At 48.9% G+C, this 23,792-nt stretch overlaps 1 protein-coding gene and 1 long non-coding RNA gene across 16 annotated transcripts in view; one reads left to right on the top strand and one right to left on the bottom strand.

Annotated features, from left to right (window-relative positions):
- PKNOX2 (PBX/knotted 1 homeobox 2) overlaps nt 1-23,792 on the bottom strand; it is a 3,670,033-nt gene that overhangs the window by 2,387,870 nt on the left and 1,258,371 nt on the right. The window lies entirely within an intron of this gene.
- Nucleotides 1-23,792, top strand: part of LOC138285065 (uncharacterized) — a 196,432-nt gene that overhangs the window by 6,395 nt on the left and 166,245 nt on the right. For 3 of the 4 annotated variants that reach the window (XR_011201508.1, XR_011201510.1, XR_011201509.1), the window contains exon 2: nt 8,455-17,841. This is a non-coding gene — a long non-coding RNA (uncharacterized lncRNA). The remainder of the gene's footprint in view (nt 1-8,454; nt 17,842-23,792) is intronic. The other variant, XR_011201511.1, reaches the window with a different exon arrangement.

The raw sequence follows: 23,792 nt of genomic DNA on the forward strand, positions 1-23,792 counted from the left end.
CAATAACCAAACTCTCTTACCCCATGCAGGACCCGAACGACAACACACCAGCCAGGAGGGTCCAGAAGTGTCCATCCCACCACCGGAACAGGCCCACACTGAGGATAGCAGCTCTGTCGACAGTGAACCTGATGACCAGCCCGGACCATCGGGGACCTCTGGGCAGTCGGTTCCCCTCACCCAGACACAGGCCACACCAGACCCGACCCCCTCTGCCGACACCAGCACAGCTCCCACCCAGCGGGCCCATGCCTCTGTCTCTAGGACAGCTCAATCAGCGGTGTGTCTGCCACTACAGGGCACCCAGGCTAACCCGACACCCCAACAACAACAGGGACCTGGGGGCAGTGGGAGCGGGCACACCGGCCAGGGGACAGAGGCCGGGGGAAACCGGGCAGCTCGGAGGGCTGCTGTGCGACAGGGGGGGGAGGAGAGGCCCAGGGAACCCACTCTCCAAGAGGCCCTCACCACCCTCATGGGGGCCTACCACCACTCCCAAGAAACAATGGCGACGGTACTGGCCAGGTTCACTGAGATCCAGGCACAGCAGAAGGAACGCTACATGGGGTTCAGGGAGGAGCTGAGAATCATCGGGACCGCAATGGGGACCATCGTCCTGGCCCTCCACAGGATAGAGGACGCGTTGCGGGACCATGGTGCACCACACAGGGCCCCTGTCACTAGGCCGGACCAGGAACAGCCTACCACCTCCGCCGGTGCTAGTGGACAGGAGGTCCCAACACCTCGACAGCCCCCCAGAACCCCACCTCCTGCTGAAGAACAACCACCCCGTAAGAGGAGCCTGAGACCAAAGAAAAAGACAGAGTAGGATGTCAAGACCCCCGCCAGCAGGACATACCCCCTCAAGTCTTCCCACTGTCCCACATTGCCACCCTGTCCAACCATGAACTGCCTATGCTCCATCCTTCCACAGGCAAAAGAACAATGCACCTGTGAGACTGAGAACTGGACTCTGCCATGGATATTCCTCCACCCCCACCCATCACCCTTAGAATCACATGTACCGGTATCTAGCACTGTAAATAAATCACATTTTGCACACAAACCTGTTTTAAGTCATGCTGTATTATTAACAAAGGGATAACATATTACTGTTCAATTTCTGTTCTGTCAATTAGTCATGACAACATACCAATGTCAATACGCTGTATTTCATGGGCGAACCAAGCAGAAGTCAGGTACTGAGTCAGATAGCACTGAGAAGGGAAGGGAAAGGCATAAATTAATAAAAAACATCTGTGGGGAACTACAGAAAGTACAGATGCAGGAGGCTAGAAGCAATTGTGAAATGGCGTGGGTGATTCTTACCTGGGTGTTACTGGAAATACTGTTGTATCACTCTGTCCCTATTGTCTGTGTCGTCCTCAGAGTCTTCCTCCTCTTCACTCTCCACAGGCTCCACGGCTTCTACAACACCACCATCTGGACCATCCTCCTGCAGGAAAGGCACCTGGCGTCGCAAAGCCAGGTTGTGAAGCATACAGCACGCCACGATGATATGGCACACCTTCTTTGGTGAGTACATTAGGGATCCACCAGTCATATGCAGGCACCTAAACCTGGCCTTCAGGAGGCCAAAGGTTCGCTCAATCACCCTCCTTGTACGCCCATGGGCCTCATTGTAGCGTTCCTCTGCCCTTGTCCGGGGATTCCTTACTGGGGTCAGTAGCCACGGCAGGTTGGGGTAACCAGAGTCACCTATTAGCCACACACGTTGTCTCTGTAGCTGCTCCATCACATAGGGGATGCTGCTATTTCGCATCACATACGCGTCATGCACTGACCCTGGGAACTTGGCATTTACATGGGAGATGTACTGGTCAGCCAAACAGACCACCTGGACATTCATCGAATGATAATTCTTTCTGTTTCGGTACACCTGCTCATCGTCTTTTGGGGGTACCAAAGCCACATGGGTCCCATCAATGGCACCAATGATGTTGGGGATATGTCCAAGGGCATAGAAATCACCCTTCACTGTGGGCAAGTCACCCTCCTCGGGGAAAATGATGTAGCTCCGCATGAGTTTCATCAGGGCAGACAACACTCTGCTCAAAATCTTTGAAAACATAGGCTGAGACATTCCAGATGACATGGCCACTGTGGTCTGGAATGACCCACTGGCCAAAAAATGGAGGACTGACAAAACCTGCACCAGAGGGGGAATCCCTGTGGGTTGGCGGATGGGGGACATCAGGGCTGGCTCCAGCTGGGCACACAGTTCATGGATAGTGGCACGGTCAAGTCGGTATCGAAGGATTATATGGCGTTCTTCCATTGTCGACAGGTCCACCAGCGGTCGGTACACGCGAGGATTCCTCCTTCTCATCCCAAGTCCCAGCGGACGGTGCCTAGGAAGGACAACATGGAGCACAGAGTCAGCCAAACCACAGGTACGTACAGACAGCTTGCACAGTTAAAGAATGGCAATGGGTTGAAAGGCGTGTATGTGTGGCAATGCAAGGCCTAGGCCTGTGTGTCGCAGTCAAAATTAAGCCATGTGGGCCCTTGAAATGGCGGCTGCCTGACCTGTGAAGTGGGACAATGGGATGTGAGGTCACTGCGCTGGCGGGGCACACCGTGGCGGTAGGCGGTCGAAGACCGCGGCGCAAAGCCGCATTGGTTAACATTGAAGCCTATGGGTTTCAGGAGCCAATAACGAAGTGCGCCGGCGGTTGCGGTACGCACCGCCGCGGTACGCACCGCCACGGACGTGACCGCCATTTTCTATCTGCTTAATCACTCGAGACCTGATCATCCACAGGAGAGGACCTATACTGCAAGTGCTGCTGTGACCTCGGTCTGGAAGATACAATGGCTGCTGTGACTGGGGAAAGGGCCCCTGCCTTCACGTCTGAAGAATTGGACAAGCTCGTGGATGGGGTCCTCCCCCAGTATGCGCTACTCTACGGTCCTCCAGACCAACAAGTGAGTACCCCGGGTGCTAATGGAATGGGCTATGCCTGTGTGGATTGGGGTGGATGTAAGTTGGTGGGGTGGGGGGCGAATGAGGAGTGCAACGCCCGACAGATGAGAGCATGTGCCATATGGCAAAGTGGGGGGGGGGGGGGCAATTACATCTAACATGCAGGCCATTGATGATTTCCTCCTTTCCACCCTGTACATGTCTAATAGGTCAGCGCCCATCAGAAGATCGAGATTTGGCGTGCCATCGCCAAGGAAGTCCGGACCTTGGGGGTCCACAACAGACGGGGCACCCACTGCCGCAAGAGGTGGGAGGACATCCGCCGCGGAACAAGGAAGACCGCAGAAACACTGCTGGGGATGGCCTCCCAACCTAGGAGGGGTGCCAGTCGCACCATGACCCCCCTGATGTCCCGGATCCTGGCGGTGGCCTACCCTGAATTGGATGGGCGCTTTAAGACATCACAGCAGACACAAGGGGGTGAGTATCAGCACATTCTCCTATCTTTCTGCGCAGTGGAGGCGTCTGGGTGGGGGAGGAGGGCTGTGGGTGACATTAGGCCAGGGCGCTTTCTGTAGTGTAGTCCTCTCCCTTAGGCATGGCCCTGTGCCCCCGGCCCCCACCTCTGTAGGGTGACAAGTACAGCCATTGAAGGTCCAGCATCTCCCATGTGCGCGTTTGACGTCTCTTGGCCTGTTGTCTTAGTCAGTAGTACTGAGTAGTGTACCCCGAATGCGCGGCTTAGTGCATTAGGCACCTGTGTCTGTCCTCTCCGCCAACGGTGTTGACATTGCATGCACTCAACCTGGTCTTCTTTTTTCTCCCCCCACCCTTTCTCTTCATCTTCTTGTGCATGTGTGCATTAGCATCATCAGGCGGAGGAGATATGGCATCGGAGCACGAGGGAGCTGCAGGACACAAGGCCCCGGTGGGCCCAGGAACAGACACCGAGGGCACCAGTGATCCGGAGGGCGAGGGGAGCACCACGACGGGGACCACTGGTGAGAGCAGCGAAAGCGACACGTCCTCGGATGGGAGCTCCCTAGGGGTGGCGGCAACATCCGTGCCCCCCGCCTCTACAGGTACAGCCGCCACCCAGCGCACCAGCCCCGCCCTCCCAGCAGCCCCTCAGTCTTCGCTCCGTGCCGGTTCGCCCAGGAAGGCGCGAGTCTCCTTCGCCCCAGGCACCTCAGCCCCTGCCCCTGTTGCCCCTGCTGCCCTCAGTGCGGAGCTCATTGACCTGGTAAGGACGCTCATTGTTGGGCAGACGACCCTTTTGAATGCCATCCAGGGTGTGCAAAGGGAGGTGCAACAGAGCAATGCGTACCTGGAGGGCATTCATTCGGGTCAGGCTGCCCATCAACAAGCGTTCACTGCTCTGGCCTCAGCACTGACGGCAGCCATTGTCCCTGTTTCCAGCCTCCCTCTTCTTACTGCCTCCAGCCTTTCTCTGTCTCCTGTTCCTCAGCCTATCCCATCCACACCATCAGACCAGCCTGCACACACCTCAACACCCAAGAGCAGCTCATCCAAACACAAGCACCACAGATCCCGCAAACACTCACCCGAGCAACACCCAGATGCAGACATGCCAACAGCCACTGCCACCCCTGTGTCCCCCTCCTCCTTGTCTCCCTCCTCCCTCCCTGTGACGTCTACACTCACACCTGCATGCACCCCAACATCAGCCAGTGCTTCCATCACCACCTCACCCTCCAGTACAGTCCACACTCGTGCAGTCACCACCCCCACTGCCATGTACACGTCCCCTGTGTCCTCTCCCACTGTCTGTCACCCCCTCTTCCAAGACACACAAACGCAGGCAGCCACCCACCCAACAGCCATCCACCTCACGACAGCCTACTGCACCAGCACCTTCACCCAATGACAGCACACCTGACTCTCCTACAACCACCTCCTCTACCTCCACTTCCATCTCCACTTCTCCTACCCTTTACCTTGGCCCTAAAAAACTTTTCCTGGCTAACCTTAACCTCTTTCCCCCCGATGACCTCCCCCATCCATCTTCAAAGAGTCCCAAGAGCACCGCAGCCACCACCAGCCCAGCTTCGGGTGTCACTGTTGTGCCTGGGTTCTGGAGCCCACCCTTTGCCAGCAGTGACACATCGATCAGCAGCAAGGACACGTCCAGCCCCCCCACCCCGGCAAGAGGACCCGCAAAACCAAGGACCGCCGTGCGAGGACCGACAGGACTGCCCCCAAGGAGCAATGTGCGGCCACTTCACCACCCACACCATCTGGGGGAGGCAAGGGCCCGAGAGCCCCATCAAAGGAGCGGAAGGGCAGCAGGAGCGCGGAGAAGGTGGACCCCACATGCCACATCCCAGCTGGGAAGGAGGACACTAAGGAGGCCAGGAGTCCGTCCCCGAAGGGTCCAGAAACGTCACGGTCCGAGGGCGACTGAACAGGGAGTCCAGGCCAGGTCTGGCTCCCTTGACCTGCTGGATGGGCACCGCTGAACAGGGCCCGCGGTGCAGAAGAGCACCGCTGAACAGGGCCCGCGGTGCAGAAGAGCACCGCTGAACAGGGCCCCGCCGTGGAGATAGGCACCGCTGAACAGGGCCCGCGGTGCAGAAGAGCACCGCTGAACAGGGCCCCGCCGTGAAGATAGGCACCGCTGAACAGGGCCCCGCCGTCTCAAGCACCGCTCCGCTGGGCCCTTCCTGTCAAGCACCGCTCCGCTGGGCCCTTCCTGTCAAGCACCGCTCCGCTGGGCCCTTCCTGTCAAGCACCGCTCCGCTGGGCCCTTCCTGTCAAGCACCGCTCCGCTGGGCCCTTCCTGTCAAGCACCGCTCCGCTGGGCCCTTCCTGTCAAGCACCGCTCCGCTGGGCCCTTCCTGTCAAGCACCGCTCCGCTGGGCCCTTCCTGTCAAGCACCGCTCCGCTGGGCCCCGCCGTCTCAAGCACCGCTCCGCTGGGCCCCGCCGTCTCAAGCACCGCTCCGCTGGGCCCTTCCTGTCAAGCACCGCTCCGCTGGGCCCCGCCGTCTCAAGCACTGCTCCGCTGGGCCCCGCCGTCTCAAGCACTGCTCCGCTGGGCCCCGCCGTCTCAAGCACTGCTCCGCTGGGCCCCGCCGTCTCAAGCACCGCTCCGCTGGGCCCCGCCGTCTCAAGCACCGCTCCGCTGGGCCCCGCCGTCTCAAGCACCGCTCCGCTGGGCCCCGCCGTCTCAAGCACCGCTCCGCTGGGCCCCGCCGTCTCAAGCACCGCTCCGCTGGGCCCCGCCGTCTCAAGCACCGCTCCGCTGGGCCCCGCCGTCTCAAGCACCGCTCCGCTGGGCCCCGCCGTCTCAAGCACCGCTCCGCTGGGCCCCGCCGTCTCAAGCACCGCTCCGCTGGGCCCCGCCGTCTCAAGCACCGCTGAACAGGGCCCCGCCGTGGAGATAGGCACCGCTGAACAGGGCCCGCGGTGCAGAAGAGCACCGCTGAACTGTGCCCCGCCATGGAGATAGGCACCGCTGAACAGGGCCCCGCCGTCTCAAGCACCGCTCCGCTGGGCCCTTCCTGTCAAGCACCGCTCCGCTGGGCCCTTCCTGTCAAGCACCGCTCCGCTGGGCCCTTCCTGTCAAGCACCGCTCCGCTGGGCCCTTCCTGTCAAGCACCGCTCCGCTGGGCCCTTCCTGTCAAGCACCGCTCCGCTGGGCCCTTCCTGTCAAGCACCGCTCCGCTGGGCCCTTCCTGTCAAGCACCGCTCCGCTGGGCCCTTCCTGTCAAGCACCGCTCCGCTGGGCCCTTCCTGTCAAGCACCGCTCCGCTGGGCCCTTCCTGTCAAGCACCGCTCCGCTGGGCCCTTCCTGTCAAGCACCGCTCCGCTGGGCCCTTCCTGTCAAGCACCGCTCCGCTGGGCCCTTCCTGTCAAGCACCGCTCCGCTGGGCCCTTCCTGTCAAGCACCGCTCCGCTGGGCCCTTCCTGTCAAGCACCGCTCCGCTGGGCCCTTCCTGTCAAGCACCGCTCCGCTGGGCCCCGCCGTCTCAAGCACTGCTCCGCTGGGCCCCGCCGTCTCAAGCACCGCTCCGCTGGGCCCCGCCGTCTCAAGCACCGCTGAACAGGGCACCGCCGTCTCAAGCACCGTTGATGGTTCATTGTGCCCACTATGCCTCCTCCTTGACCAGTGGAGACTGTCATCCACCTGATGGACTGTGGCTTTGCACTCCCCAGGATGGTCCAGTGGGCAATCCACCCAATGCAGAGACTTGAGAGACTGTGGCTTTGCACTCCCCAGGATGGCCCAGTGGGCAGCCCACCCACTGTAGAGACATTGAGAGACTGTGGCTTTGCACTCCCCAGGATGGTCCCGTGGGCATGGTGGCTCCTCGTGGATCTGGCGTCGTGGACTCATGTGGCTGTGGTGCCCCCCCCTTCCCTTCCCCCTGAGGTGCCTGTAGTTTTTACATCTGATGCCCCTGCAGTGTTCTCTCCAAAGGACTCAGGTCTCCTGTGTGGGCTTTGCCCTTGTTTCTCAAGACTTTGGCCCACGGACATGCTGTATTCGTAGGATGTGCAGGACTTGGTACTTCAGTTATACACTGATGTGTATGTCATTTGTTTTGTTGTGGATATCTTTCATGGTTGTACGCTAATTTTCTGGAGCTTTTTGGTACATAAATATTTATTCCAAATATGATTATGTCCTAGCATTTTTCAGGGGTGTTTGGGTGGTGTCACTGTGACTTGGTGCTCTGCATTGGTGAGTACATGATTGGGGGGGGGGGGGGGGGGGTCGCATATGTGTGTGCCCGTAACCTTTCGTCCTCCCCCTCCCGTGTGTCGTAGGTGCAGTACTCACCGTTGTCGTCTGCGCCGGGCTTCGTACTCGTGGTAGATGAGAAGGTAGACGAGAGCAGGTAGGATGTTTAATTCGGGTTCCATGCTGTCCTCCGTACTCGTGGAGTGTGTTTTGGTGAGCGTTTTCCCGTTCGTAGTCTGTTTCCGCCGTGTTTTTATCGGCGGTGCTCCCGCCCCGGAAAAGGTGGCGGATTGGTGAGTTATGATAGTGTTGGCGGTGACCGCCGCGCTGTTTGTCTGTACCGCCGCGGCGGTCGGAGTGTTAAGTTGGCGGGCTGTGTTGGCGGTTCCCGCCAGGGTCAGAATTCCATTTTTTGGACCGCCAGCCTGTTGGCGGGTTGGCCGCCACTTTAACACCGACCGCCAGGGTTAGAATCACCCCCATAATCTCTTGTTGTGCAGAAAGATAGATATGGTGAATGACGTCAGTGTAACTTACCCACCCATGAGGCCAACAAGTGCATGTGCTTCTTTCCAGAGGCACCTCATTATCTTATCTGTACTGCTTGTAGTTGCTTACGTCAATGGTGAACTCTTCACCACAGTTTTTTGTGGTTTTTACAGTATAAATGCTACTGGTGTTTGAACCAGAACTTTGAACTTCAGTCATGGCCTCTATGTGAGACTGCCTGTTGTTCCCAGCTGAAAATCGATTAAACCTATATTATTGTGTCAAAATGATTTGTTTTATTTTATTAACAGATTTCCCTCTAACATATTGGCCAGCTAAGCCAGGAGCTCTGCTTTGATCTCACCAACTGCTGGACTGGGGGCCCTGCCTGTCTCCACGAGGTGATTTGCGCACTTTTTAAAGAGGTAAGGGAGATGCCAACATTTATGTAAAAATCTCTGATTTCGTGGGGACAGATGGGTCTCAGTAGAAGGTAGTGAAGTGGACAAAGTACGAGGTCTGTTCCTTTTATTTTATAAAGACAGTTACAATTTTGACACTGTAATGTATGTAATTTTTGTGTTTGCATGCAAGATTGTGTATGAATTGAGATAGTATTAAGGGATCCCGGTGGTAAATCCGGAAGATACAGGGAGCTTGACTAAGTAAGTCAAAAGTGGTCAGGAGTAGTGTTGGGCTTGGGGGCTGAGCAATCAGTGTATGTTTTAAAGAACACTCATGTCAACCTAACCCAGATATTAAATCTGGAATCCACCATTTTTGTTGTTGTTGAAAATAGTGAAAAGTTGTCCCCTCTATGAATCCAGAGTATTTTGTTTGCCCTAGTATGAAATTAAGAATTACTGTGTATGTATATTAAAATTTATTGTGTATGTATATGCATGTATAGACAGAAATGTGGCCACATAATAATGTCAATATATAAGTTTGTTATTTAGTGTATAATTTAGGAATAAGTATCAGACCTCCTATTTTTATGAAGGTTAAGTTATAATGGTATAATCAAAAGTAAAGTAATTGACTGGATTGGGCAGGTCCCAAAAAGTCAACTAATTCCACATCCCTGAATTAATTATAAGGGTTTATAACAGTCAGGCTGTCGCCCTCTGCAACAGAACTGACCTTAGTAGATCAGCAATATCAATACCACACCATCATTTTTTTTAAGTCAGAAGTTTATGTATTTATAGTATATCACCTCTAGGCCTAAAAACAACCTACATTGACATAAGAGAAATGCCTATTAGACAATTATAAAAAATATTCAAAGAACTAATACAAGGACATTATCCTCCAAGTTAAAAGTAGTGTACTAGCCTCATGAACCCCATAACAAATATTGACACTACTATTATCCCCATTGTGAAACTATAGAGCCTTACGATTGGAGGCTAGATGAATTATCAAATAGTATAGACTGGGACATATTCTTCCGGGACCACGGACCGGGGTAGGTCTCTGCCTGGCCAGCATTGCTGCAACAAACGTTGTTTAGCGCTGGACTATTGGTCCGTGTATTCCTAAGATGCTCGCCTTCAATTTTAGGACGGGCACGAGTTAGGAATTATTTATTCCATATTCATGTAAGTGATTATTACGCCTCCCCACTAATTGTTGGTTGAGAGGTATCTGTATTTACTTCCTTGCAAATATATGTGACCCTCATTACTCAGGAGATACATATAGTCACATAAGGTCCTGATGAAGCATCACTGGATCCGTTTGGACCACCAGGATGCGAAACATGTTGACCCATGAGGGGGTAGTTTTTGGAGAATTCCCAGACTCCTCTCCTTGATATGTTCTAATTTACAAGAGTGATTGATCTTAACTTCTTGATTCACTCTTCTGTTTCTAATTTTTAATCTTGGCCCTGACCGCTCATTGGGTCCAATAAAATCTACAGTCCCAGTGGCGTTTTTGAGAGTCAATTTTAACCACACAATTTTTTTTTCTGATCTCCGTTGATTCTTTAGTCACCTTTGGGGTCACGGCACCACCATATATTAAGATCTCTGGCAAAGAGCCCCCCCATCAGGGGTGGTGCCCGTCAGACATTGCAGCGCCAGTCTGACGAGGAGCAGCGCCTATGATGAAGCATGACACCCTATGGGTGTGTGAGGCCTCTTGCTCCTAGAATTTAGGACCCTGGTCACTATATATATATTTTTTTGTCTCTTTTTTTGTTTTCTTTGGAACAGTGTATCGCTGATTTTCTAGACTGGGACATACACATATATATTGAAGGTATACAAATAGAAGGAGAATAATCAGCTACTATACATACAAATATATTTAACTACCTTTCATATAGATGTGAACAGGATCTTCACATAATTAGAATAAAAGAGTTTATTTTGAAATGTACAAAACCTGTTGCAGTTGTCTTTCCAAGAGAAAGGCACTCATTTGAAGGCCTCTAAAAATAAATACATTTTGTTTTAATTTTTTCATGTGTGACACTGGAGCCACATTGTGGCCAGAAAGTGAATATATTTAAGTTACTGCAATTTTTCAGTGGAACCACGGGCAACAGTCACGTGAATTCCCTGCAATAATAACAGACTCATCTTTAGTATTAGACCTCCTACTGTATGCATTTATTAGGGACCTCCCAGTATGGAATTTAGGATATGAATAATTTATAAACATACATATATCACAATAATATTATTGTTTGTTGTGTCAGGCAAACAAACCACTTAGGCCACACATTAATGCACCTACCCAATATATATGTAAATGAACAAAGTTGTTAAAGAGATTAGGGATATATATATGTATATATATATGTATATCTAATGTTCACCTTCATAGCCTAATAATAGTTTATGTGAAGTCTGGAAATACCCTAGGAAGTAAATAGAAGTCCATTTAGAGTGAAAAACATATGGTACAAAAGATTAAGTTCACTAAACAGACATGGGGTCTCCTTTAGAACACATGGTTAAAGTGTTTTCAGGAGACAGTGACAGGATAGGAAAATACTGTAAGGAATGGCACAAAGCAACATTAAAACTTGCACATGCATGGCCCAAGGAGGGCACACTTGATAATACAATAATAGAACACATGGGCACCTTCCTACAGAGTAAATACAAGGGAAATAAACTAGAGAAAAGGAAGATCACACTAGACCAATGGAGGGTCTTTTGTGAAACAAATATGAATGAGTCAAATACAAAGCCTCAAACCCTCCCTTTGGCTCCTCCACCCCCCCTATCAAGATGTGCCATTAAGGTTAGGCAGTGCAAAGGTACAGGGCATGTATACATTGCAACCTGGTGCCCCACACTCATTACCTATCTCTTTACATCCCCCTGCTGTGGGATATACAGACCAGAGTATAGCCCACCATTAGAATCTTTTTCTAAACATAGAGAATATGTTCACCCATCTCCATGTCCTCAAATGGCCAGTACACCACGGGAAATGTCAGGTGGGGACAGTACTAAATACATAGGGACACTAGATGCCACATTTACACTTCATTTAGAGGACGAGATGTCCCCCACTAGAAAGAATGAAGGTATACCTAATGAGGGATCAAGAGGGGTACAGAGAATGGAGGGGGCTAGAAAAAAGGAAGGTGTTTTGAAAAAACCGAGTGCCAATATTCAAAATGAGACAAGAAGGTTAGCTTTCACACCAGAAAGTCCTCCCACATGGTGCTGGAGGTTCATGCACTCAGGAGCAGAAGATAATAGTGTAGGCAAGTGGGTCACAGAGCAGGAAGATGGATGGGTAGACAAAAGAGCGACTTGGGAAAAGGGGGAAGGGCCCCTGAGGCAGTCAAGGGCCCACACTATCCCACAAATAATTGAACAAGAAGGACTAGATGACACAGTCTCCACACATAGCAGCTTAGGTGAAGAAGATATGGGTTTAGAAAAATCCTACAAAGGATTAGAGGGGGCATTAGATGACGTCACTGAACATGTTAAAAGAATGTCCCTTCTTGAGGATCATAACAAGGAACAGTCACATTATGCCTGTGGGGAGAAGAAAACAATAAGACAGGACAGACTTTACAAAAGAAGCCAAGAGAATTACAGAGATTAGTATTTGATGGGGCGCATGCACGCCCATATGAGAGAAAGGGAACATTTGATATGGCAGGAAAAATGACAATGAGGAAAGACATGGCACATGCATTCCCTGTATGCCCTGGCAATAATTTGACGCCCAATTAAATAGTAGCTGAGTATGAAAATAGTTGGTATAATGTTGTCCCTTTTACTGACAACCTAGTAGGTTGGACAGAAGGATTGGCATCACAGATGACACCATGGCCGCAGAGGGTTCCTTTGAACCCTGAGACATGGCTAATGCAGAAATGTGCATTTTTTAGGCCACAGGGGATCCTTATTGGGATTATCCCTATATGCAGAAAAGTTTAAGGGTGTGGCAGAGATATGCTTGTAAGTATGACTCTCGTCACCCTACTGGCAATAGGAGTACAGTCCTGTCACAACTGCCCTTGATATTCAAGGGCCCAGGGGTGCCTCAATATATACCATGGCCCCAGATGGACAAAGAAAATCTTTAAAACAATTGCCACAACTTGCTGAGGGTGCTGGGAAATGGATAGAATCTCTGAAGAAACATACTGCAGGGATTACTCTTGCAATAGGGGACATTAAGAGTTTACTAAGTTCCCTTATAGGAGATGAGACAGACACACTGTTCACAAAGGCAGGAGTAAAGGATGTGACATTGACTAACCCAAAATGTGATGGGGCACCCTTTAATAGAGTAAGGGGAATTGTTTGGAAACAACTGAGATAAATGTATCCAGACAGGCCAGACATTGGGTCCCTTATGGCACAAACAATGCAGCCAAATGAGGACCCAGCCCAATTCCTTGGCAGAATGAAGGAAAAATGGACACAGGAAGTGGGGGAGAGTTGGGATGTCACTGGACAGAATGCAATACTATTTTTCAATATAGTGAAAAAGCATCTGCCAGTTGAAGTACAGGATAAATTAGATAATATAGTTGCCTTGGAGGCCAAACCATGGACAGAGATACAAGCACACATAATAAATATTTGTAAGAAGAGTCAAGAAAAGGAAAACAGCGAGGAAGATAAAATAGAGAAAGCAGCAGCTAAATTGGTCCAGCAGAAACTAGCCAAGAAAACAGAGGAAGGAATTGCCACTGTAATGGCCAGGTGATGACGGCTGTCCTCACCCAAAAGTATCCTTTAGGCCACAAACCAATTGCATATTTTAGTGGCCTACTTGATTCTGTCATGAAACGTCATTACCCTTGTGAACAAGCACTAGCCACAGCAGCCTTTGTAGTAGAGAAAAGTGCTCCCATTGTCATGGGTGCACCCTTGACCCTGTATGCTGAACATGCTGTGTTTGCAATAATTCAGAAAGCTAAAACAACACTAACAACACGGAAAGTGTCAGGCTATGAGATAATATTATCACTAACATCCTTGAAGGTGGTTAAATGCCACACAGTCAATCCTGCTACCTTCTTTGCACACCCCATTTCAGACACTGATGATGATGCCCATGATTGTGCCACATATACTCCAGATGAGTGTAGCCAAGCAACAGAAGACCCCATTCCAGGTAGTGTTGTGTATTTTGTGGATGGATCTTCCACAATAGATCAGGACACAGGGGTAAGACATACAGGTGCTGCAGTGGTCAGAGCGATGTAGCACAACTCTTTAGACACACTTCAGATAACTGAACAGATAACTTTGCCATCTCAATATTCCGCCCAGGCTGCTGAATTAGTAGCTTTAGGGGCAGCCCTCAAACAAGGGGAAGGAGAAACAATAACAGTATACTCTGATTCAGCCTATGTCACTATAACAGTGCATTCCAGCATTATGCGGTGGAATAGATGGGGATTTCTCAAGTCTGATGGAAGCCCTGTCATGGACCGCCCCCTTTTAGAGGACTTGATACAAGCTTTAACACTGCCACATGCAGTTGCAGTAGTGAAATGTGCAGCCCACACTAATGCTCAGGATTTTGTGTCCCGTGGAAATTCCCTGGCAGATTGGGCAGCCAAAGATGCAGCAACACGCCCTCTTAGTGATACACATAACCCAGTTTTGTTAGCTAGTGAAACATTGACATCTTCAGACCCTTTGAATGCATCCAGACATTACACAGAGACAGCTCACCTGCATATAAGAGAGATACAAGAAAATGCACCACAACATGAGAAACAGTTGTGGGAAGCCAGAGGATGCACACAGACAGGAACAGATTTAATATACAGACAAATATCAACAGGGAAGCCTGTCATGCCCCAAGCATTGCTACTTATAGCTCTAAACCAGCTACATCTTCCTTCACATACTGCTAGAGACAATATGTCCCTCCAAATACGTCAGGATTGGTTTGTCCCTTACTTACATGAGATGATTATAATGTGCACACACACCTGCACAGTGTGCCAGCAGTATTCACCAAATCCCACCTTTGAGGTAATAGCTTCCACAATACCTCGCCCACAAGGTCCCGTTAAGGAACTGCACATTGACTACATTGATATGATTGACAGATGCAATCATTATCGCTATTTTATAGTTGTAGTCTGCCCATTCTCAAGGTGGATTGAAGCAGGACCTTGTGTTCACCATAATGCCAAGTCTGTTAACCCTCTTTGCTTTGACAAATACCCCAGGATCTGAGCACCATTTGACTTCTCATCAAATAGTGACAGGTAGAACAATGAGCACATTTGTGCCATCAACTAGACATAAGTTGGAGACTGAGAGTGCACATGAAGTTGTACAAACTGAAATGAATGAATACATGTCTGAGCTAACCAAAGTTGCAAAGTTCTTCTCTAAACAGGTTACACATGCAGCCAAGAAGCGCGCCAACGCATCTCCTGTAAAGGATCAACAAACACCATTACCTCTGGGAACTTTAGCAATTTTGCAAGACAATGGAAGAACTGCAAATTTAATGGACCCTTCCCAGTGCCATCCATCCCTTTGGACAACGAGCAGGAAAAAGAGGGGGGAGAACAGGAGAAGCAACCGGAGTAAAGCCTCCCTCTAAAGCTTCAATCTTAGACAATTCTTCTTTTAAGTTATGTATTTTATGTTTGTTTTTCCTCCTCGTTGCACTGATTTTGCTACGTTTAGCCCTTGGATATTTTAATTTTTTTCATCCTATATCAATTATTACACGCATGCGTAGAACTGTTGATAATGATACTGACCATCACCCTCTCCATATTGCGTTGTTTGACAATGTGTGGTATCAGCACATGCACAGTATAGGCACATCCACATCCAACACCAGTTATGTATGCTCTCTCATCCCCCATGCTGATGGAGTAGATAACTTGCATCTCCCTAAGGAGGTATCCCCAAACATTACACATTGTCTCCTGCACCTATTTTTATGCAGAATGAGAGCACAGCTACAGCCAACTCACGTTTGTCCTGCTACTGCACGAGTTAACACAACTAGATTTGACACCACCCCAGAAGTCCTACAAGTCCTGACAGAAAAACAAGAGATAATGGAAGAGATATCAAGAATGAAGGAAGCAGGGCAAACAATGTTTCACCCAGATTGGGAAAAATGGGTATTACGTCGAGGTATTTTTGGAAGGTCTTACCCATCATCTGAATGTAGCAACTATTTAGCTGAACCCCTGCCCCCTGATTGCGCAGGCAGGCCAGTTCTTAGTATCACAGGATCAGTATTTGCCCATGATAAATGGCATACCGAGGCCAAGTTCTCATGTAGAGCAATACCATTATGGAATGGTACCAAGACACAAGGTCCACTAAACTTTAATAAGATAATAGGTCAATGTCAGGAAATATGGGATGCAAACATACAGAGATATACATGGACAGGGACTACCATACACCCTAGAATAGCAATGAAATTAACACACTTTTCTCTTTGTTTCAGAGGGAAAGGGACAGTGAAGGTGGGGAGTAACCTCAACTGCAACATCACCCCCTACAACGCTGATATGCAGGGCGGCACCTCCAGCCTGATGGATCACTACTGGATGTGTGGGGCCCGGCTCCACATGCAACTCCCCCCGAACTGGAATGGCCTCTGTTCCCTAGTGACTTTGCACATCCCCTCCCTGGTAATACCAGGTGTGGACATCTCTCCGTTACATGACCATCCCATGAGCCATCCAACAACCTTGCTTCACCATTATCGGACAAAACGAGCTGCTGAGTTTCTTGGTACTGAAATGTGGAAAGACGTTCCACAGGAACATAGACTATTTAATGATGCCCAAATATATTTTGGTAGCATCCTACCATTCATTCAGGTGAAGGCAACTGCACACTGGCTGCAGATCACGCACTTTGAATTGATGAAGACCATATATACAACTGAAGATGGGTTCAATGCTATCAAGGAAGAACTCCGTGCCCTTAGGCTGATGTTAATGGAACACAGATATATATTTGATTTAATGACGGCCATGGATGGAGGGGTGTGTAAGAAGATTGGGTCTTTATGTGCCAGCCAATGATGCGGACAATGGGACATTAACTCAGGCCATTCAGACATTGCATGATCTACAAAAGAAAATGATCGATTAGGGGGGTGCCCCGATGGGGGGTTCGAGGGCTGGATCGAATGGGTGCCGTCCTGGATGTCGGGGTTGTTCAAGGCCTTGTTGCCTTTGATTGTGTTGTTGCTTTTGATGTGTCTTATTTTTCAGGTAATAATAGCATGTTGCAAAAGGATGACAGCTAAATTGGGAGGGACAGAGTAGTGGGTATGTGATGATTCCCCTAATTTCATTAGTAGATGGGAAGGTAGGAAAAGTAGTTGAATAATCAACTAGAGGGAGGAATGATGTAGGAAGAATAGGAATACATCACATACAAACAAACATAAATTCCCAAATCCCAATACAAGCATTTTAGGCTAGATAGTTGTAAACCAATGTAAGTAGTGAAAGGCTTAATACATGACATGTTAAAAAAAAAAAAAGACAGACTGTGGGTTCAATAGAAAAGGCAGGTCATATTTAGGACAAACAAACACTTATTAGTTAGAAAACATATATACATGCTGCATTGTTAAGTTAGCTGTGCTGAAACACACAAGAGGCCCCAGCCCCATTAGAATGAGAGTTTTTCTTTAAAGCTGCACCAACTGTTGCTTTCATAATGTTCACTCAGCTTGAACAGGGTGGAACAGAAGGGTGTATCCTTCCTTAGCACAGGGGCCCTAAAAACCACAAGTCATTCATATCGTGTTAAGGGGAATTGTGTAAAGGGTCAGATAAGTATTTGCAAGGCAGGGCTACCATGAGCAGCACGCAACATATAATCTCTTGTTGTGCAGAAAGATAGATATGGTGAATGACGTCAGTGTAACTTACCCACCCATGAGGCCAACAAGTGCATGTGCTTCTTTCCAGAGGCACCTCATTATCTTATCTGTACTGCTTGTAGTTGCTTACGTCAATGGTGAACTCTTCACCACAGTTTTTTGTGGTTTTTACAGTATAAATGCTACTGGTGTTTGAACCAGAACTTTGAACTTCAGTCATGGCCTCTATGTGAGACTGCCTGTTGTTCCCAGCTGAAAATCGATTAAACCTATATTATTGTGTCAAAATGATTTGTTTTATTTTATTAACAGATTTCCCTCTAACAGACGGGTAGGTCAGTGGACAGCAGCCTCCGAACAAGCAAGTAAGTTCTTACCGGGGGAACCGTGGCACTTGCTGTATTTTCTGCATTCTAGGAGGGAAGCAATTCGTCTGTCCGTCTGATATTGATTATGCTGTCCATTTACCAGCCTGCAAAGCTCATTCGGCCTTATGGGTACCCTCGTAATATCGAAGTTACCTGCTGCTTAAATCCTTAACAACAGTCCCGGGTGGGAGCATTTTCAGTAAAAAAAAAAGGAATGGTTACAAGTGAGTGGTTGTGGCGTGTATGTGTGCAGTTACGATTAACATTTAGGCTGGTCGAAACACTTCGGTTTGTTTGTATAGCACCTGGAAAAAAATTGGATGAAAATTGATTAATCATCGAGTTTTCTGAGTGCTGCTTCAAAGGTCAAAGGGATGTTCTAGTTAAGTGTGGAACTGAGACATGAACGTACATTGAAAAAAGAAAAAAAACAGAAATTCACCAGTTACAATTTTGTGAACTAACTATAACTTGCGCATCCATCATGCACTGCTTATGGCCTCACATATTACATCACTCAAGAGGTTAAATCACATCATTGATGATATTGCTGATAACATCTCAAATAGTATAATTTTAGAACCACCCTTTATGGTTCAAAAACAGAAACAAAGTTGTTTGTCATATTTATAGCTAACTGTCAAATTGAGGTACTATATTACATACCATATTACACATATTCTACCCTATTGAAGCAGTCTATAGGCAGATTTATTATTTTGTCACACAAAGCAGCACAGCAAGCACCCTCTTTACTATGATATGGCACTCTGCTCTCTTCCCTATTGCTGGCACACAATCAGGCTGCCTAGTGCCATTCACTAGCCTTTCCAGCATAATGCAAAGGTGTGGGTTAGAAGTCTAGTGCAGGTTTTGTACTGGAAGGATACATTTTAGTACAAAATAAAATAGGATACCTCCGAGGTACAAATACAATAGAAAATCTATTTCCTTTCCTGTATCACTGCAGGCAAGGAAACAGACCTGAAGTCCACTCCCAGAGGGTGGGAGCATTTTTCATGCTGTCAGACGCTGGAAGAGGACTTTGTATTTGCTCCTGCTTAGTGAGAGATTTAAATTTCTACCACCAAGCGGGAGAGCACGCACAGGTTTCTTGTCGGCATCAGTGTGGGCAGGGAAACTGCTTTGTCCTGAGTCGGGGCACCCTGGGACATCACCGGAGCCGTCCTGGGGGATGGGGTTTCCAGGTCCATTAAAGGCTCAGTGAGGGGGGGCTGCGCAACCCCCCTTCCCTTTGCAGATCCATCCAGGTCCCAGGGGATAGGATACCTGGAGCTGAATTGGCCCAGAGAAAGGGGGCCGCATGCTGTCTTCCCCTTTTGAAATGTGTCTGGGCACTGGGGAAAGGAGTCTCCAGGGCTGAAACGGGCCCATGAATGCCACATGCTCCACTCTCCCTTATTATGTTGCGGGGCCCGGGTGGATGGTGTCCCCGGACAGAAAGTGGCCTGGGGAGGGGGCACACATGCCTCCCTCCCCAAATTATGAATATGAATCCCCCACCCGGGGGACCTGGGCCACAAGGGAGGTTTACCAAAATAACAGCAGGAGATTGTGTTTGCCTTTTTTGTTTAATTTTGCTGTGGATTTGCACATCCTCTGTAAAAAACAAAAAACATTTTCTACCCTGCCCGCCTGCATCTTTTTTTGCATTTTATTTAGGACTCGGACTGAGTCTGAGTCCTAAGATGACTGCCACCACTCCATAGCTGAAGTGGTGGCATCCAATTAGATCTCACTTTGAGATCTGTCAGATCCATGAACCCTCCGTGCCTCTAGATATACAGACATCTTTTGTCTTTAATTACTTCAAACTATTGAACAGATTTACACCAAGCTACAAAAAGCACTCTTTCTGGACCAAGATGAAGCTTTTCCCCAAATTTGGTTTGATTCTGTTCTGCAGTTCGAGCTGTAGTTGTGTCTAAAATCCCTATGTGAAACTGCATGGGGAAAACACATTTTGGGCCGTCACTTTTTCTCGCCCCATGGTTGATGAATCATCTTGAAACTTTCCAGAAAGCAGTTGACGTGGCTTGTTCACTAGTTTTGAAAGTTTGGTGAAGATTTGTCGAATGGAGCCAAAGTTATGAGCAAAACAAAAAACAGAAGAAACTATAACTACCCACAGGAGATCACCAGTAGGTTTTATATACATATATATATATATATATATATATATATATACATATATACTGGAAGATGCAGGATCACAAGAAAACAACAGCCAGCCAGGGCAAAAATCTGGATCCCAAAGAATACAAAGAGCCACAAGAAAATGTAATATCTAAGAAAGAAGCGACTCAAACAGATCACTAAAGAACAAAAATATATTTCTACTACAACGTTTCAGCTTCCGCCTTCCTCAGGTAGTACAAAAGGGAATCCAAATGGTTTGCTCAGTGGCTGCACAGCTGACACTGGTGGATTTTCAAAAAGCATCATGAGTGAAGATTCCAGTTGGAATGTGGAATCACTGCAGTCCTGAGAACTCTTCAGATATGCAGAAATCAAGTGGTATTGTCAGTGATGTTCAGTCCATCTGGATGCAGTGATTTTAAACGGTACATCCAGAAAGTTTCTCTGATGTCCAGTAGTTCTTCCTTTAAAAAGCCAAAGGTTACAAGGACGTTATAGTTAGGTTCAGATTTTATATGCACAAAACCATAGCTGAATTTCTATGGTTTTGTGTGTGTTAAATCTGAACCTACCTAAAACCTCCCTATAACCTTTGTTTTTTTGTGAATTTTTAAGGTTTTTCAATTATATTTATAACTATAAAATCCCTGTGAGCTTTTTTTCCAGTGAATTTCTAGGTGTTTCTTTTAATATTAAGTAATATGCCCATCACAATGCATGGTGGGGAGGGTGTTGGGTGCAGGACCTGGGCTTGCATTGTTCTGCCCCCACCCAACATGCTGCTCCTTCCCCCTCCTCCTTACCATCCATTGTCCAAGTTCATGCCACTACTCCCTCATTACAGCCCTGGGTGGCTGTTGTTCTGTGTTAGAAATGGGGTCTCTAGTTGGAAGTCGGTTTGCACCCTGTCCAAGTAGGGACCCTCCCTCTAGTCAGGATAAGGGAGATACCCAGCTCAGATAACCCCTGCTCACCACCTTGGTAGCTTGGCATGAACAATCAGGCTTATCTCAGAAGCAATGTGTAAAGCATTTGCACATAACACACAGTAATACAGTAAAAACACTACTAAAGGACACCACACCAGTTTTAGAAAAATAGCCAATATTTATTTATATAAAACAAGACCAAGTACAAAAAAAATCCAACATGCAATAAATAAGATACAAATGTTGCAAGAATTACTCAAAAAGACAGTTCCTTGACGTCTATAGCCCTGCCTGGGGCTATCACGGTGTAGTGATCAACAAAACCAACAGTTCAGGCTGGCGTGGCATTGCAGGCCAGCTACAGTGTCGGGAAGACCCACAAACAGTACCTTGGAAATGCAGGGCATTGTGACCCTTGCGATGTGATCCGGAGAGTGGTGTCACTGGCGTCTGCTCCGGAGGTTGGTGCGGGGGTCATCGGGCCCTTGACGTCACACGTATTGCGAATCAAACTCCAGGTTGATGAAGTCAGGAGCGCTGGCATGGATAGCATTGGGGCTGTGGTGCGAAGCGGAACGATGCGAAGTGCGGTGTCCACAGGTCATGATGCAGGCCGCGGCTCAGTGATTGATGTCCAGTGGCGTCGGTGAGAACAGGGCTGTGGTGTGAAGCGGGGTGGTGCGACGTGCCGTGTCACCATGTCAGAGTGCAGGCAGCCGTGTTGTCGGTGGTGAAGCGCTGACGTTGGTAGGCCCAAGTCGGCGGTACGGCACGGGATGGGCTACGTGTATCATCCACGGGTCGCGTTGGAGACAGGAACGCCTGCTTGGTGATGACACTGGAGTAGAGGGTGCTGGCGTCAGTGGTCCGAGACTACGGTGTCCACAGGCCACAGTGCAGGCAGCGGCGCCGGTATCAGCAGGAGCATCGTCATCGGGGATGCCCAGGCTGCGATGTGAGCAAGGTGATGCCAGAGTGTGGGGCCCACAGGTCATAGCGCAAGCAGCGGCTTGGTGGCGGCGTCGATGAGACCAGGATTGCGGTGTAAAGTGGGGCAGTGAGGCTCTGTGTGGCTTCAGAAGGTCACGGTGCAGGCCAGCAGTGTCACTGGCAGTATTGCAGTGGTTTTCTTCTTGAACAGCACAAAACACACAGTTCCCAATGCTGTAGGCAGATAAAACTGAAGTCTTTGGTGTCCCTGAGACTTCGAACAGGAGGCAAGCACTACTCCAAGCCCTTGGAGAGCTCTCTCAAGCAGGGTACACAGCAAAGTTCACCCTTTGCCCTCTTTTAAGGCAGAAGCAGCAACTGCAGGCCAATCCCAGCAAAGCAACACAGCAGAGGGGCAGTACTCCTCCTCCAGCTCTTCAGCTCTTCTCCTTGGCAGAGGTTCCTCTTGATCCAGAAAGATTCTAAAAGTCTGGGGTTTTGGGTCCAATACTTGTACCCCTTTCTGCTTTTGAAGTAGGCATACTTCAAAGGAAAATCTGTTGTTCACAAGATCCTGCCTTCAGGCCTGGCCCCAGGCACACTGCAGGGGGTTGGAGACTGCACTGTGTGAGGGCAGGCACAGCCCTTTCAGGTGTAAGTGACCACTCGTTCTTCCACTCTAGCCCAGCTGGTCCATCAGAATAAGCAGGCTACAACCAGCTCCTTTTGTGTCAATGTCTAGAGGGGATTCACAACAGCCCAACTTTCAGTCAGACCCAGATGTGGAATACACAAGCAGGCAAAGGCACAGAATGGTTTAAGCAAGAAAATGCCCACTTTCTAAAACTGGCATTTTCAAACAAAAAATTTAAAAACCAACTTCGGGATGCCTCACATGTAGTAAAAGGGAAGGTTGCGGCCTGGCAAGTGGGTACACTTGCCAGGTCGAATTGGAAGTGCAAGACTGCACTCACAGACATTGCAGTGGCAGGTCTGAGACATTTTTACAGGGCTACTTATGTGGGTAGCACAATCAGTGCTGTAGACCCACTAGTAGTATTTGATTTACAGGCCCTGGGCACCTCTACTGCACTTTATTAGAGACTTACCAGTAAATCAAACATGCCAATCGTGAATAAACCAATCAACAGTACAATTTATATAGGGAGGACTTGCACTTTAGCAATTATTAGCTGTGGTAAAGTGTGCAGAGACAATAAACCAGCAAAAACAGAGTCCAGAATATTATAAAAACAGGAGGCCAGAGGGCAAAAAGACAGTGGAGACATGCCAAAAAGCTGCCAGGTCTAACATTCTGCCACTGCCCTTCCCACCAGCTCCCAATAGTTAGTTTGCTGCCCCATCCACCTCCTCCCAACCCTCTGTTGTCCGAGTCCATGCACCAGCCTCCTCCCTCCTGCCCTGCATTCTCAGATGTACTGACACTGCCCCCTCTGTCCTGATCTTCATGGTCCATTATACTGCAACTGTCCCTCCTGTCTGTTTGGTATGGTCAGCTTGCTGCCCTTTCCTCTTTCCCCTCTAATTCCTGTTGTCCATGTGCATGGCCCTGTCCCCTCCAGATTGCTTTTCATGGTCCGTTGAGCTGCACTGCCATCCTGCTTGCCCTGTTTGGTGTATTGTGCTGCAGCAATCCCTGATTTTTGCCCTTTAAGGTCAGTTTGGTGCCCCTGCCCATCTCCCTTCTGCCCTCTGTTATTTGATCTGTGTTCTTACCCAATTCTTCCTGCTCCTGTGATCCAATGTACCATACTTGCCAATATGTTGAACTTATTAAGAGGGAGATTCTGAAAAAAAAAAACCTGGGGAACTGATTTTCCCCATTGATTTACATTGAAAAAGATGAGGTTTTAGGCAGGAGGTAGCTAAAATAAATCCTTTTAGGGTTAAAAACATCAGGAGTCTCAG

This window comes from Pleurodeles waltl, chromosome 3_1 (genome assembly GCF_031143425.1).
Source record: "Pleurodeles waltl isolate 20211129_DDA chromosome 3_1, aPleWal1.hap1.20221129, whole genome shotgun sequence".
In the NCBI taxonomy this organism is placed as follows: domain Eukaryota; kingdom Metazoa; phylum Chordata; class Amphibia; order Caudata; family Salamandridae; genus Pleurodeles; species Pleurodeles waltl.